Raw genomic sequence first — 18,200 nt, forward strand, 5'->3', positions numbered from 1 at the left:
GTTGTTTAATTAGATAAGAATTTTGAACATAATTAATAAACAATGGTAGATTTGGTAGATAGGATAAGGTAGTTGAAATAATTCTATTGATTCTTATCAGAATAGGATTCTTGTGCTGAAAAAAATACACATAGGTTCAGCACTGCTTAACAAGTTCAGCAAATAGATTTTCATTTATCAAACACTCAAAACATCTGAATATCTGAACAAATTCAGATTCAGCACTTTTTATATTATCAAACAGACCCTTAGGCTAGCTGTAGTGGTAGCGAGCTTTTTTATATAAAGGCATATATCAAAATTTTTTAGAAGACCTTGGTGTTAATTTCATTAATCCATTTTACTACCATCGATGGGTATTATAGATTTTCTTAATCAATATTTCTATTTTCAAAAATTTTATGAGGATAAAGTTTTTGAGTTTCCAAAGTGTCTTCCACTCGTCTAATCATTAGATAATTTGGATCACTTTGGAGCTTTGGCAACTGGTCATGACCTGCCTTGCGGAGAATTTTTCAGGTTTCACCAATTTTAAAGTGTTTAATTTTTCAGATTTTGTTTTGAGATTTGATTCAAATTATGGCATGTTAGCTAATTTTTTTTTTTTGGTTTCCTAGCTTGCTTTTTTTTTTTGTCTTCGGAATTTATTGCTTTTTGGCTTCGGAGTATTTTTGTTTTTCTAGACTGGGAACAATTTGGATTTGTGACTTACTCAATTTGAATTCCTCGAGTAAGTCCTGAGAAGAGCTCGAGTTATGAAATTTAAAACTAGACGAGCTCAAACTCGGGTTTGAGCATAGCTATTGAAATCAAGCTTGAGCTATAAAATTTAAGATTCAATAAGTTTCAACTCGACTTAGGATAGACTATCATGAACAAAGTTTAAACTCTATTCGACTCTATTACGCCCTTAGTCACAGGTCGTAGCATTGCTAAGGTTGTGTTTGGATTGCATTTTCCGTGATTTTTCATGGAAAAATTACTGTAGCGATTTGATGTATGTGAGGAAAAAAGGTAATAGGGAAATGTGATCACGGAAAACGACGTAATTTTTCGATGGAAACCGGCAATCCAAACAAAGCATCTAGAGTATTTCCGTGTGCTAGTTGGAAGAGGGGTAAGGAGTGAATTGTAAAAATTTCTGATAAAGTTATACATCCAAAAGGAAAAAGGGGTTAATTGCTCACACTGCACCACCTTGAAACTTAAAAATATAGACTTTGTCCCCAATTAAAAGCCGTTTACATTAGAAATATTAACTCTTTGAAAAAACGTGTGAGTGTAATGATATCATTGTCTTATTAGTGTTGAAATCATCTATAGTTAACTAGTATTGCTTACATACATGCATGTATACGTACGTACACACACACATATATATATATATATATATCTTCTCCACACTATGCACTATATGCAAATATTAAATTGATAAAACCAGAAAAGGATGCTTCTAATCTTTTTTTATGAATGTTGAATTAATTTTGTTTTTATTTATATATTTTTTAATTTATTGGACTTTAAATTGGATAAATAGTGATAAATTACACAACAATAACAATAAATTGAGTAAGTAGAATTTTGAAAACATAAAGTAATATTAAGCTTGTTATTTGTTAAATATATTTTTTTTTACTATTTTAGTTCACATAAATTGTTAGAAGAATATCATTATCATTTTTTGTTTATCAAATTAGTCAACTACTAAATTCTTAAATAAAATTGTGAGGAAGTATAAATATGCCTTACTTTTTAACTTAGAATAGACATTAAATCAAACACAATTTTTTTAAGAAATAATAGGGCCATAATAGTAAACTATAGATAATTTCAACAAGACAAGGCTAATAATATCATTAAATTCATTTTTCTTGATCGAAGTTAAGTTTTCTAAAGTGAATTAGTTTTCATGGGGCAAAGTGCATACTTTTAGGATTGAGGGTGGCAAAGTGTAACTATTCCCAAAGCTCATGAAGGCAAACCGTGATTTACCCTAAGAACAACCTAAGGCGTGCGTGATGATACCTACTATGCACATAAATTGATGTATACCTATTATGTAAATCGCTCCTGTAAGCAGCCAAAGATTCTTGTGCATAACGTCGCTCAACGCCTCGTTACTTGTGGATGTAGATGATTCTTCCCTTCTCCTTTAATTCGGTTATTTCATTTCCACCCCTAATTTTGAATCTGTTTGTCTGTTGTGTCCCCTAAATTTTTTGCAAATATTGTTACCTACCTTCATACTTTTATATTTAGTCCTTCTAACTTCACTGCCAAAAAAAAGAAACATTTGCTTTACAATATCTATACACCGTTTGTCAGTTTTCCATACCTATCCTTTGACTGTGAAAACATACTTTAGATGGATTTTAAACTGGTGATCAGCTTATGGCTATCAACCGCAAGATATGGTTGCTTTACGTTTGCTCTTGCAACTGAACAATGCAATTAATAGCTGAAGTCGAACCAAATTATGCCAACTCAATTTGAGTCATTCATTTCAATATGTTCAATCCTAGTCGTTAATTAAATAGTGTGATTATAGCACTACACCCTACTAATTGTGATTGAACTACGACTTTGTGTGTGTGACCATCTACTGTGTCATCTCGTTTGAGTTAACTAGAGTAAAGAGATTGAAAGGTTGGTTGGGGATTTAAATCCTTTTAGGGCAAGTTAAAAAAAAAAAAAAGGGCTTTGAGCTCTTACTTAATTAGCAAAAACTTGGAAATTAAAACGAAACATAAGTAGGCCAATCGTCTGTTAAGTCCAACAATTAATATAAAAAAAAATTAAGAAATGGTGTAGCAGTGCATCTATTATTCATGCTCTTTAGATTTAACAAATTCAACTTGAATTCAGATTTAAACATGTATATAAATTAATGAATAAAGTTCGAACAATATTTTGAGTTTGTTATAGAGATCGAAAAGTTCTGTTACATTCCGTATTAAACATTCTTTTACTTCGTTGTAAAGATTGAAAATGCTTTCTTAGATTCCATATTAAATATTCTCTAATTTTGTTATGGACATTGTTACAAGTTACAAGCTTTCTTACCTCAAACCCCAAAGTCAAACATTTAGATAAGGGTAAATTGTCCATTTGACCCTTGAACTTTTAGTTTAGGTAAAATTAAGTCTCTTGACTATTTTTAGTCAACTTTTAGCCCTCAAACTTGTAAAATTGGGCACTTGTGACCTTTTGGCCAGTTTATCCGGTTTTGCAACCGGAAAACTAAATCACACGAATGGCAGTATGCTTTGTAGAAAGGTATTTTTGTTCGCATTTTCTAAGCAAAAAGGAAACAACTCCTCCTTCTTCCCCCCCTTTTCCTAACCCAACCAAACAAGTCGAATCACACCGCATTTTCCTTACCCCTTTTCATCTTCCCTCGAGGATCTTTGTGGAGGGAGAAGAGCAAGAGAGAATCAGCACTGTCGGGTTCAACAATAGTTGGGTATCATCGACATTGAAGCAACAATGGAGTGGCAAATCAGGCCGGAAAATGAATACTTTGATCCGGTCCTCGTTTATGGTATGTAACTTTGTTGGAACCTTTAAATGTGAAATAGCTAGTATATTCAATTGTTGGATGGGCAACAATATTTTGGTGGTGGGGGTTACTGAAAGTGACGTGGTAGTGGTCCTAGAAGTGGGGGTATGGTGGTGGGCACTTAATTTTGTTGTTTAGTTGTTCAAAAAGTGTAGGGGTTTACGAATAATCAGCATTTGATTAAAAGTTCGAATTTTTTTATTGTTTAACTTGGATTTGACCCTTGAACATTAGGGTTACTTTTTGAAAAAGCATATGAAGCAGAATTTGAAGTTTAATTAATTATAGTTGAATTTTAAATAGTATATTTATATGTACTTCTTGTAAGCCCAAACTTGTATTGAAACGAAAAATTCATATTGGTATGCAGCTCCAGAATCTGAAATATTTAGCATAAGGTTACACCACGGGGGAAGAATAAATTGAAAAAATTATGTCAGCTATGAGAATGGAGAAGTGGACTACGTAGATATGTGTGATGATGAACGTATGTCAATCCATGAGTTGAATAAAATGGTTGAAAAAGTTAGTCATCCTAATGCAGCTATTTTGTACTATTACCTTGAACCAATTGCAGACATGGGGACTGGTTTGAGAGAATTGCCCATTGATACTCATGTTAGGACCTAGACTAGCAAACCAATCCAGCCAGGGACTAAAGGATACAGATTCACTCCAACAAGATTACATCCCTGATCACCTAAGTAGTGATAATGGCTCATCAGATGATGAATTCAAAGGGAGATACAAGGACTTTGTCCTAGAGAAATTCCTCAAGGATCCCAAATTCGAGATTGGGATGAAATTTGAATCAAGAGCACAATTAAAACTACCGTGACTGAGTATGGGATTAAGATGGGTAAACCTATTTGGACCTGTAAAAATGAACCCACCAAGGTGAAGGCCAAGTGTAGGGAGCCATGTAAATGGTTTGTATTTGCTTCAATAGAAAAGACTCTCGGTACAAAGGATTTGATAGTAAAGACTATGCATGATGTCCATAAAACATGCAACCATACATGAAAAAATAAGAATATTACTGCCAAGTGGCTGTCTAACAGGTATGCAGAGAGGATAAGATCAAACAACAATCTACCAACGAGAGAATTTAGGCAAATAGTCCACGAAGACTACCAGGTAAAAATCTCTAAGCATGTTGCAGCTAAGGCAAAATCACTAGCTATTGAGAAGATTAAGGGGTCAGCTGAGTCACAATACAAGAAAATATGGCAATATTATTGTTAAGAAAATATAAGTATTCTTGTAGATAATAAATTAGTAAAGATATTCTTGTAAATCGTTTGTTAGGTTTGTACTCCTATAAATACTAGTTGGTCACTCATAATACGGGGGTTAGATGGTTTCCTCCCAAAATACCTATTCTCATGGTACCAGAGTTAAAGTCTTAGAGTTATAGTTAAACATCTAGTAAAAGTCTTGTTCACGCGACGCTGTTTATCGCACACTGTTTACGCGATACTGTTCATCGCGCACTGTTCACGCGGCACTGTTCATGCGTACTGTTCATCTCGAGTTTTGAACTTTTTTTGGTTTGAAGTGCTATTTGCTATGGCTGAAAGTTTATCAAAAGGTATCGTGACGTCCACTAATATTATGCCAATGGTAATGGCTCAAATCACAAATTGGAAGTTGAATGACACTAATTATCAACAGTGGTTAAAAGTCATTAAGATTTATCTGATAGGCTTAGGAAAGTAACGATATCTCACAGATGACTCTCCTATGGAGGATACAAGAGACTCATGTGGATTCAAGAGGATGCCAAATTCTTGGAGTAATATGGAATTCTATGGAGCCACGAATTACTTACATATGTTCTCATTGTGAGACAACAAAAGAAATTTGGGATTATATCCGGTTATTATACTGAGTAATCTTTCACGGATGTATGATATTTCTTTGGAGTATTTTCAGTTGCAACAAAATAACAAGATAGTAACTGAATACTTTGTTGATCTTAAGCGAGTTTCAGAAGAATTAAATGTTGTAATGGCTCTCTCAAGTGATATTATAGTTATGCAGAGGCAAAGAGAATAAATGCTTGTGCTCAAATTCTTGGCTGGCCTCGAGCCAGAATTTGAAACAATCAAATCTCAAATTTTAGCAGGTTAACAATTACCATCCTTTGCAGAGGCGTATGTTCGGGTCTTACGTTTTACATCTAAGGACAATGTACAGGGTGATGGTGCTCTAATTAATGACAAATATGCTTTAGTTGTTAACAACAATCAGATAGAGAAACTTAATTTTGCACGTGACTCTCGTGAAGGAAGAAGTAGAGGAGGTCGTGGGGGTCGTGGAGGTTGAGGCACCCGTGAGTGCACTTATTGTGGTTTGAAGAATCACATTCATAATACTTGTTGGGATTTAGTTGGAAAACCTCATCAGTTTGCTAATGTGGTTACCACTGACCAAACTGAATCAAGTTCTTCAGCACAAGGGTCCTAGAAGATTTTTACCATATCCGAGAAAAATTATGTTAAATTTCTGCAGTATCAAACTGCAAATTACATATCTCTTCTCTCTGCTTCTTTAGCATAAAAAGGTAATGCTATGGTTTGTCTCTCCACATTCTCTAATTTTGACTCATGGATCATTGATTCTGGAGCTACTGATCATATGTCAGGTACCTCTAGAAATTTTTCTAATTTTCAAGAGTCTACTTCCTTCCCTCATGTTACTTTAGCTGATAGATCTACCACTAAAATTAAAGGATTAGGCACTGTAGAAATTAACCAATCTCTTCCGCTGTCTTTTGTTCTTTACGTACCCAATTTGCCTTTTAATCTAATGTTCGTTAGTAAGTTTACTAAATTTCTACAGTGTTCAGTTACTTTTTCTCCTGATCTTGTTGTCATTCAGGATTTTGGTATCCGAGCATAATGGTGTAGAGAGGATTTGAAGACAAAGAGGACGATTGGTAGAGGGCATGAGCATAATGGTCTTTATTTTCTCAACTCCAATGGTCTGATTGTGTGTCCTGCTACTGTTTCTCCTCTTGAAATTCACTGTCATTTGGGTCATCCGTCTCTATAAAATTTGAAGAAGTTGGTTCCTACCTTGAGTCAGTTGTCTTTATTAGAATGCGAGTCTTGTCAATTAGGAAAGTATCATCGTGTTTCTTTTGCCCCTAGAGTCAATAAACGGGTTTCGGAACCCTTTTTATTAGTTCATTCTGATGTTTGGGGTTCTAGTCGAGGCACTTCAAAGTTAAGTTTTAAATATTTTGTAATCTTTGTTAATGATTTTTTCAGAGTTATATGGCTTTATTTAATGAAAGATCATTCAGAACTATATTCCATTTTTTGTGCATTTGTTACAGAAATAAATAATCAATTTGGTGTGCCTATACGTATAATTCGTAGTGATAATACGAAAGAATATTTTTTCACTTCGTTTGATACCTTTATGACTAAGTCCGGTATTTTTCGTCAATTCTCTTATCCCCATACTCTACAACATAATGGAGTTGTTGAAAGAAAAATTGGACATTTAATCGAAATTACTCTAACACTTTTGTTACACATGAATGTGTCCAAACAATTTTGGAGTGATACAGTTTTAACTGCATGTTATTTAATTAATCGCATGCCATCTAATATTCTTGGAGGCCAATTACCTCACTCCATTTTTTTTTCTCATGAACCTATATTTAAATTACCTCATCGTATTTTTGGGTGTGTGTGTTTTGTTCATCAACTTGCTCTTGGGGTGGATAAATTAGATTCTCGTACTATTAAATGTATTTTTTTAGGATACGCACGAGCGCAAACAGAGTATAGATGTTACAGTTAAATTTTAAATCATTTTTTTACTTGTATTGATGTTACTTTCTTTGAATCCACTCCTTATTTTATGAAACAAGGTATGTCTTATGAGTTAGACCAGTGTTCTTCTTTTTCTTATCCTGTTTCACCAGTCCCTTCATGTTTATTATCTGAGTTATCTAGTCCACCAGATTTCATAACTCAATTATCTCATCCTAATTTCTAAACTTATTCTCGTTGTTCCGTGGTTGAGAAAGCTCCTGATATGCCACGCACTTCACCAATTAACTCTCAATCTTCAAATCCAGGTATGACGCCTTCCTGTGAGTCAGATTTTTCTATTGTTTTACGCAAAGGTAAGAGACATTGTATTTCTCATCCTATTTCTAATTTTGCTTTTTATTTTCGTCTCTCTCTGTCATAATCTTCTTTTGTTGCTTTCATTGATTCTGTATCTATCCCTAAGTCTATTATTTATGCTCTCAATCATCCTGGTTGGAGATTAACTATGCAATAAGAGATGTTTGCTTTGTAGAAAAATGGTACTTGGGATCTTGTCCCTCTTCTTTCTGGTAAGAAGGTTATTGGTTGTAAATGGGTGTACACTATGAAAGTGCAGACTAATGGTTCTATTGATAGATTGAAGGCTCGTCTGGTAGTTAAGCGATTTACTCAGGTGTATGGAATCGACTATTTAAAAATATTTTTTCCTATTGCAAAGATTATCTCTATTCGTCTTCATATCTCTTTGGCAGCAACTTATAATTGGCCATTGCATCAGTTGGATGTGAAAAATGTGTTTCTACATAGAGATTTAAAAGAAGAGCTATATATGGAACAACCTTCTGGATTTGTTGTTCAGTGAGAGATTTCGCAGTTGGTTTGTCATTTAAAAAAATTCTTATATGGATTGAAACAATTTCCGAAGGCTTGGTTTGGCTGGTTTAGTAGTGTTATCATGGAATTCGGTTTGACAAGATATGGAGTATATCACTCTGTATTTTATCGGCATTCTAATGCTGATAAAATTTTATTAGTTATTTATGTGGATGATATTGTGATTACAGGTGTTGATATTGTGGAGATCCAGAAACTTAAATCCAATCTGCAGGTAAACTTTCAGACAAAGAATTTAAATCATCTACAGTATTTTTTGGGTATTGAGGTAGATCGGTCTAAATATGAAATTTATTTATGTCACAGGAAATATGTTCTCGATATGCTGAGTGAAGTTGGGATGTTAGGTTACCGACTTGTAGATACTCCTATGGATCCTAATGTGAAATTAGTAGCAGATCAAGGTGCATTACTAAATGATTCTAGACAATATCGAAGACTTGTAGGTAAATTAAATTATCTCACTGTAATGAGACCTGACATTTCGCTTGCAGTGAGTGTTGTGAGTCAATTTTTTGATACCCCTCGTACTAGTCATTGGGATGCTGTTATACGGATTCTCAAGTATCTTAAGAGTGCTCCTGAAAAAGAGCTACTGTATCAAAATCGTGAACACACTGATATTGAAGGATATAGTGATGCAGATTGGGTTGGTTTTGCCTCAGATCAAAAATTGACCACAGGATATTGTGTGTTTGTTGGTGGTAATTTAGTATCGTGGAGGAGTAAGAAGCAAACAGTTGTCTCCAGATCAAGTGTAGAATCTGAATACCGCGCTATGGCTCACACTGTGTGTGAGTTGGTTTGGTTGAAGAACGTGTTACTTGAAATTGGGTTTGAGCATAAACAGCCTATGAATTTAGTGTGTGATAATCAGACGACTGTTCATATTGCATCTAATCCAGTGTTTCATGAAAAAATAAAACATATTGAAGTTGATTGTCATTTCATTCGAGAGAAATTGCTTGATGAAGTCATCAAGACATCTCATGTACCGTCTGTAGATCAATTGGCTGATTTGTTTACCAAGAATTTAGGGAATTTTAGGGTGAAATACATTTGAAACAAGTTAGGTGCTTATGATATATATGCTCCAACTTGAGAGGGAGTGTTAAGAGAATATAAGTATTTTTGTAGATAATAAATTAGCAAAGGTATTCTTGTAAATAGTTTGTTAGATCTGTACTCCTATAAATACTAGTTAATCACTTATAATATGGGAACTAGATAGTTTCCTCCCAAAATACCTATTCTCAATTGTGAAGAGATTAAAAGGATTCATCCTGGCAGTACAATGGAGGTTATGTTCACTTCATTTAGAGAACCTGGATGTAATCCAAGGTTCATGAGGATGTACTGCTGCCTTGGCCCACTGAAGAAAGGCTTTAAAGATGGATGCAGACCTATTTTGTGTTTGGATGGATGTCATATTAAAGGTAGATATCCAGGCCAACTATTGATAGCTATTGCAGTGGACCTCAACAATGGCTATTGACCAATTGCATGGGCAGCTGTTGAAAGGAAGGCTACGGAGCAATGGAGATGGTTCTTAACCCTCTTGAGTGGCGACTTGGAAATACAAAATGAGGGACATTATACTTTCATGTGTGACCAGCAGAAGGTAAATGTATAAAATTACTAAAAGGGCAAATTATCTATTTGACCCTTGAACTTTTAGTTTAGGTAAAATTAAGCCCTTTAATTATTTGTAGTCAACTTTTAGCCCTCAAACTTCTAAAATGTTATGAAATTTCTTGGATATCTAACTTACACCTGTTTTGATATTTTGTGTGGGGACTGGATAGAGCACTTGTAAAGGTTCTCCCAAATTCTGAGCACAGATACTGTGTTCAAAACATGTAAAAAATTTCAAGAAGAAATATCTAGGTTTAGGTTTAAAGGATAGATTGTGGAGTATAGCAAGCTGCACAACAGTTGAACATTTCAACAAAGTCATGGATGAGTTTGAAGAATATGACAAAGAAGCACATGCATGGGTGAAGAAAGGGCCACACCCTAGACATTGGTGTAAGGCCTTTTTTTTCCAAACATACACAGTGTGATATGCTGGTTAATAACTTGTGTGAATCATTTAATGGCAGTATTTTAGAGAGTAGGGACCAGCCTATTATTTCTATGATAGAGGCCATTAGAGAATACTTGATGGAAAAGATCCAAAAGAGAAGGATAGCAATGAAAAAATACAAGTTAGATGGTGGACCACTCATTAGAGAAATTGTGGAAGAAAGGGTCAAACGTGTAGCACAATGGGAAATAACATGGAATTCAAAAACAGGTTATCAGGCAAAGGGGCCACGAGGAGCCCAATTTGCTGTTGACCTTGAGAAAAATGAGTGCACATGCAATTTGTGGGTCTTGAGTGACATTCCATGTTCCCATGCAATTGCTGCTCTATATAGAGCTAATAAGGATCCACACAAGATGTTGGCTAACTGCTATCACAGGGAGCTATTCTTTACCATCTATGATAATGTGTTGCAGCCTATTAATGAAGACATTCAATGGCCACAGTCAGATATACTGGAGTTGGACCCACCAGCAAGTGTTACTCAACCTGGCAGGCCAAAGAAAGCTAGAAAGAGAGATGTTACAGAAGGAAAAGATCATGGCAAAAGGTTGTGAAGGAGGGTTGTAATCCATTGTAAAAAGTGTGGAGGGATTGGACATAATGCTGCGACTTGCAAGAATCCTCCTAAGTCATCTAGTGTATAGCAACCTTCTCAACAACCAGTACCTACTGAACAACCATGTAATCAGCAGCAGCAGGAAGCTCTAACAAAAAGACAACGTGTGAGTTTGGATTTCATTATAACTTCCTTTTCTTTGAATTTTTTTTTTTTTTTTTGTGATCTGAAATGCTTTCTTTAATATGTAGGTAAGCAACAATCAGGGACAAAGAAATCAGCAAAAAACTCAGCAGCAGCCAACACATCAACCTCAGTCCCGGCAATCCACCGCAAGGCCACCAGTTCATATGCACAAGAAAAGTACATCAAAAAGGCCATTGACAGATGCAGACAACGGTTTTATTAATCTCAACTATATTTACTTGTGTAAAGATCCACCTTTCAATGTTGGAAACTGGCAGGGAAGAAGTGGAAGAAGAGGAAGAGGAAGGGGAAGGGGAAGAGAAAAGGGAAGATCTGCTGGATTTGGAACAAGTTCTTGAAATATTGCACCATCTTTTGTCACCAAGCCTGACAAAAAGAAAGACCTGCAAATATTTTTGTGATGATTTTGTTGACTGTAAATGGATGTAACTAGAATGTCCAGACTATAAATGGATTTTTTTGAATAGTCTTTTGTGGGGAAGCAAAACATGTGCCTGTGCTTGGTATCTAACAATACAGACAAAGGTCACTGCTTTTTGGGCATTTGTCTGTTTCCTATGAAAGTGATTATTCTATGTATTTACAGATAAAGATCATTGTAATTTCCTTTTGCTAATTATATTCTAATGTTATGCAGTTGCTATCTTATATTTGTATGGTATGGTATAGTAGTTTTTGTCGACTAATACAATCAAATACATCCAACAAAGCCCATGACATGGGAATTGGGATAAATAATTCTCATCACATTACTTGCCGAAAATTACAGTTATCACTGACTAGGTTCAACCACACTTTTACACTAATCCAACATACAACAAAGACTTGTAAAGCAAAAAAATACAATACACTTCTCCCTAACCCTCTGCACCATACACCATACATCTATTTGCTCCATCCATTTTCCTCAAAACTAGTAGTACTGATGGCTATATGTCACAGTTACACACTGCCCTTCATGTATCACCTTCAATTTGCATAATCTCATTATATGTATCCCCAATTTGCAGCATCCCAGGAGAGACTCCATCTTTTTTTTTTCTCTGTAAGCATCATTATTGCAGTAACCAACCAACTTACCACAAGAACCCTTACAAGGAATTTATTCAACTATTTCTGCCACTGTAGCTGCTCCTCTGTTTCTCTTAATTTTGCCTTCAACTTGGTAGCTTTTGCCTCGAATCTTGATGCTACAGTTTCAAATTCCTCTTTTTGTTTTTCTGTTGCATTGATCCTCCTTAGAAGGCTTGGTATCAACTCAATAGAACAACGGCACATCTCATCGTCAATCCAATTCCAATACCCATGGCCACCAACTTCTTCTGAGCAAACGATGTACCTTCTCCCTGGATTTCTATCAGTCCAAGAAGTAATAATCTTCGTGACTTTACCGCAAGGACAAATAGGAAGCAGAGGGCTGCAATATTTGCGCATTTTTGCTTATTTCTTTGCAGATTTCTCTATCTTCCCTCTCCAATTCGTTTGTTGAATAAGTTAGCGGTTGGGCTAGGAAAAGGGAAGAAAGAGGAGTTGTTCCCTTTTTACTTAGAAGATGCGGACAAAAATGCCCTTCTTCAAAGCATACTGTCATTAGTGTGATTTGGCTTTCCGGTTGCAAAACCGGATAAACTGGCCAAAAGGGTCACGGGTGCCCAATTTTACAAGTTTGAGGGCTAAAAGTTAATTAAAAATAGTTAAAGGGCTTAATTTTATCTAAACTAAAAGTTCAAGGGTCAAATAGATAATTTCCCATTTAGATAAAAGTACAAAAGTCCTCGAGGTTCCCACCAACAAGGAAGATTAGGAAAAAAAAAAAAAAAGTCCTTCAAGAATCTACTCTTCTTCCTGATTATGGAGCCGCAGGCAAGAAGCACAAGCAGCAAGCAGCAAGCAGCAATCAGGCCAAGAACAAATTCCTCCCTATCCTAAACTGCTTTTTACTAGCCTATGGAATCACATGCAGCCCTTTAATCAGGTGCCTTTATTTCCTCCATGGAGGCAAAAGAATATGGCTATCGGCCTGGATGGAAACCCCGTGTCCCCCTCCCTACTCATTGATTACCTTTGTCGTTGCAAAACTCAAGGGTCCAATGCAAAACTGTTCCACATTACGCCGAGAATATTCATTGCCTTTGCATTAATGGCGGCTGACTGGCCTGGACGATTTCTTCTACGCCCAGGGCAATGCAAAGCTGCGCCTGTGTCTACTTCTGCTCTTGTTATTGCTACTCAGCTGGCCTTCACAGCATTACTTGCTTTTATTCTGAGCAGGCAGAAATTATGCGTTATTCGATAAACGCATTTGCTCTGTTGACGATTGGAGCAGCTGTCTCGGCAGTTGGCATTTCATAGTAGCAGTGTTCGGCCAAAGGGCGTGACGAAAAGTGGTTATTATGTGGGGGGTTTTTAAGACTCTTGCGTCCTCGGCTTTGTGTGGATTTGTTTTGCCCTTGATAGAGTTGGCTCATATGATTGATGGCCAAGAAGGCTATTAGTTTCACGCTTGTTCTAGAGATTTAGGCTGCGTATGGGTTACGGTACTTTTGATTAAAAAAGCACTTTTAGGTGCTAAAAGTGTGTTTTTATAGTGTTTGATGAATATCATTTCATAAAATTAGAAGTAAAATTTTTTGGGTTAAAAGTATTTTTAACAAAAGTTCAAATTTAGTACTTTTAGATTAGATTTTGTGATTTAAAAAATAAAATATCAAATTTAATCATGGTATCCTATATTATAAATCAAATAAAGAGATATATACTTTTTAAAAATTTTCAAATTACATATTATCTAATACAATAAGTACTTATTGAATTATGCCTCCAAACAATATATTTAAAAGCATTAAAACAGTTAATAAGTATTTTTATTAAAAATTCTATTAGGAAAGTTTTTTTTAATAAGCTACCACAACCCCAAAACGACCCTCGGTCATGTGGTTCTCTGCTGCTACTGCGTTGTTGGGATGCTCATAAATAAAGATTTCCAGGTAATTTCTTACTTCTTGCTCTCTCATTCACAAGCACAAAATTAGACTCCAAAAATTGGAATTTGGGATGTTTAATCCATAGAATGTTGTTTTATTTTCTGTTCCCCACGAATTTTTTGTGTCTTCTAATTAAGCTTTTCTGGTTAGTTTATTGATGCCAGAAGGAATTAGGTTCTCATTATAGAGAGCTGATTTTAGTTTTTAGATCATATGTTGCTTTTGGATTTGGATTTGGATTTGGATTGCGGACTGTTCTTCATGCACGCAAAAGAAAAATACGATTAAAATTTTGAGATAATTACTAAATTACCTGAAGTATAAACCTACAACTTACAAGCATATAAGGGCAATTTAGTCATTAAATGACCAAAATTCTTTTGAGAACATCTATGCATTCATCTAATCGGCATTTTTAACACCAAAAGAGGGCATGTGTTTTTATGAAAAGGTTGTTGATGTTCAAGAATCAAACCTATAAAATCAGCTTTTAATTACACGAGTTAGCATTTAGTTAGTAAATTATTTGTTCTTTAGGCACAGTCTATCCGACTAATTGTAGCCTAAATTGTAGCCTAAGGAGACGTTGGTTTTGGGATGTTAACATGACTATGTTTGAAACGCAATTTTAAAATCTTAGTTTAGTAACTAGTGCTAAATATAGTACTAGTAGTTTTCGTTTTAATTTAGGAATCTTACTCATTAGCCAGTCCTTTTCACATGCCACGAGTTAGGTTCAATGTAATTAACCTCTTCTCTATTTTCAACTTTTAAATTTTTTTTTCTTTTGAGGGGACTTCTATTTATTGCAACACCAAGCATCATATCTCGTACCTTACATATCCACACTTTAGCTAATCTTTATTACATATAATTAGCAAGTATTAGGTTATAAAATCACCTCTAATGATCAGTAGCTTTTCGTGAAAATTTTGGGTTTAGCCTTCAAACATTGAAACGTCAATTTTGAATAAATAATACCGACTGAAAAATAAACGATGAATTTGTACGATAGATGTTCACTGAGCGCTCATTTATGGTGGTCACTCACACGTTTAGATTTTTTATTTTTTTTTGAGAAAAAAAATGTAAGACTAAATTGTGAAAAGATATAAATGCGTTTGAATGGTAAGTGAGAAATCGTAAATAATTTAATTTATGTAAATACTGGCTAATTAAACATTAGTAGGATGACGTGATTCAATGGGCTGGATTGTACAATGAATGTTGTGTTTCAGTTTATCTGATTATGTTGGATTTTTGAGCTGCCAATTTTGATAGAGACTTCCAAGAAACTGACTTAAAGAACCTTCCTTCTCCTTGTATGGTGGATTTTGGTTGGACTGAGATCTGAAAAATTTATGGCCTTGCAAAAGAGTACATTTTTTTCCCCCAAAATGGCACTAACGTACCTGTAAATGAATTGTTTTGATTTCACGTCACAAATTCACAAAGACAGATTATCAACATGCCAAACTCGGATTGGAAGTATTATGATGATAATTCTTGTTATTGACACATAAGAAAAAAGGGTTTATATTTATGTTGAGAATAGATAGCTAATTCGATCAACAACATAAAGTCTATTCTATTTTGCATTATGATCAACTTGAACTTTGATAATTTAGCAAATGTAGCTGTCATTTCACTGGTACACTGTATTTAGCATATTTTTTAGTTTTAGCTCCTCCACCTCAATTATTTGGATTAATTTATGAACATTTGTGGAAATGTATCTCTTAGGTTAAGGAAGGCAGGAAATTAGAAACAGGGCAATGCAAATTTAATTTCCTGGCTTGCATTCTATATATGCTGAGTTGCTGCATCAATGCACCTTGTAGAGGATGAGTTTACATTTTCGCACCTCTTGCATTTCCTTTAACAGGCCTAATATCAATAAAGCTGCCAAAAAAAAAAAAAAAGAAAGAAAGAAAAAACTCTTCAATGCTGATTCTTTGTTGGAGGATGAGCATGCATAATCCTTTCTCAATTTATGAAGCAGAACAAGAGTATCTGCACATTAATTTGCCTCCCCAGAAGCTCTTCTAATCTTGTTGTAGAGATATGATGAAGAACCTCCAATCAAATACTGGATATGCATATCAGTGAGTACATGTTATTCATCGCCAAGCTGTATCAGTTTAAGGAGGATCAGACTGATATCTACTTCTACTTCCAAGGATGAAGTCAGCAAGATCAAGCACCTTATCAAGCACCTTTTGTTTTTCAGAATATGGAAAGAAAGAATAAGCAAGTCACAACTAAAGCTGCAAACAAATCAAACTGCTCGCGAACGGCTCGATCTAACCAAGTTGAACTATCGAACTTGAGTTTAGTATAGAGAAACTCAACTCGTTATCTCGCAAGTCGAATAATATATATATATTATTTTAATAGTAAACTTATATATATATCCCTCATAATTTTAATATTTATTAAAGAAAAATGATTATCTTATTCATTTTTAAAAATATAAAATAATTATTTTATTTATTTTTTTAGAACTCAAGTAGACTCGATTCTGAACTCGACTAAGATCCAATTTGAGATAGTGTTCGAACTCGAATTTTACATTGAAAGCTTATTGAATTCGAGTTCGAGTTTGAACTTGATAAAATTGAATCGAGACTCAGATCGATTAGGCCAAATTTCGATTCGATTTTATTTGTTTGCGGCCTTACTCACAACAAAAATAAGAAACTGAAAAGGTCGTATATAGCCTTGGTTATAATGTGGAGAACCCTTATAAAATAATTGAGAGCAAGTATTGAACCGTTGGTAATCAATTTGAGTAGTAGGCAAAGAAAATCATAAAAAAAATGCCGTAGGAAAATTTAAGGGAACGTGCATGGTCAACAAGATGAGGCGGTGCAGTTGTGCTACATTCACTGATTCTGCGTCCCACATCGACTTGAGACACAGCAGAGGAGGCAAGAGGAGAAGCATAAAAAAGGTCGGAGGAGGAATTGGATACATACTTACCTGGACGGGGTCAATGGGTGATCAAGAAGACCCATGGCCTAGGTTGGTGACCTCCATTGCACTTCGGAGGGGTGCCCGCCTAAGGTCTACCCAAGTGGTGGAGCCTACGTCATAATTTGTGGCAGCGGGGGCCTGCGTTCGCGCGGCCCCTGCCCAAATTTAGTCCAAGACTTGGCTTTCCTCCCGTGTCCATCCAATTAAAGGCTCTGGGTTAAGGCTATACAAGGGGTTATAAAAAATTAAAGTAGAATACTTTTTCTGTACTAAGTATCATGATTAAAAATGTGCTCAAAATATTTGTTATAAGTTTTTGATCTCTTTCTCTAGTGTTATATCACTTTTAATGTTCAAAAATTTGTTATTAACTTTTGATCTCTTTCTCTAATGTTATCTGACTTTTATTTATGGTTGTTTGGATTGTCGTTTATTTATTTGTATTATGAACATATTTTTTAATAATTTTTTTATTTCATATATATTACATAAAAAAATTTTATAATATTTTTTTTAAAAAAATTATTTCAAATGTTATCTAACTTTTATTTATGGTTGTTTGGATTGTAGTTTATTTATTTGCATTATCAACATATTTTTTAATATTTTTTTATTTCATATATATTACATAAAAAAATTTTATAATATTTTTTTTAAAAAAATTATTTCAAATATTCTACTATTCAAATGCACTTTATATTTCATGCTAAATTTAAATTTAAAATTTGAAATTTTTAGGATAATTTTGAAAATAAATTCACTAGCATCATCATTAAGCAACTATTCTTAAAAGGAGTTGAAATGCAAAACAACTATTCCTAGGAGGAGTTGGAATCCCAAAATGTGAGAAATAATTTCAGACTGAATAATAAAAACGTGTACGTCTTTTTTATGGGGAAAAGAAAAACTAGTACCTTTTACAATATTTTAAGAAGGGTCCGTTTAGGGCACTTGTTAAAATGTATTTCAAGTGTCATATTTTTAAAATATAAGATTAATTAGAGAAAGTAAATAAATTCAAAAAAAAGTAGACAAGATTAAATAAGAAAAGTATGTAAATGTAAGGGACGGTAATAATTATTAGTATGTGCATCTATATAGTAGGTTAGATGAATGTTAGGTGTATTAACGAGTGTCCAATGAG

General features: G+C 34.5%; 1 non-coding gene across 1 annotated transcript; it reads left to right on the plus strand.

Moving 5' to 3' along the window:
* The first annotated feature begins 17,054 nt into the window (after positions 1–17,054).
* Positions 17,055–17,215, plus strand: LOC113752549. Its single transcript, XR_003464874.1, has one exon. It is a non-coding gene; the product is annotated as a U1 spliceosomal RNA (small nuclear RNA).
* The last annotated feature ends 985 nt before the right edge of the window (positions 17,216–18,200 follow it).

Source organism: Coffea eugenioides, chromosome 1 (assembly GCF_003713205.1).
Source record: "Coffea eugenioides isolate CCC68of chromosome 1, Ceug_1.0, whole genome shotgun sequence".
Classification (NCBI taxonomy): domain Eukaryota; kingdom Viridiplantae; phylum Streptophyta; class Magnoliopsida; order Gentianales; family Rubiaceae; genus Coffea; species Coffea eugenioides.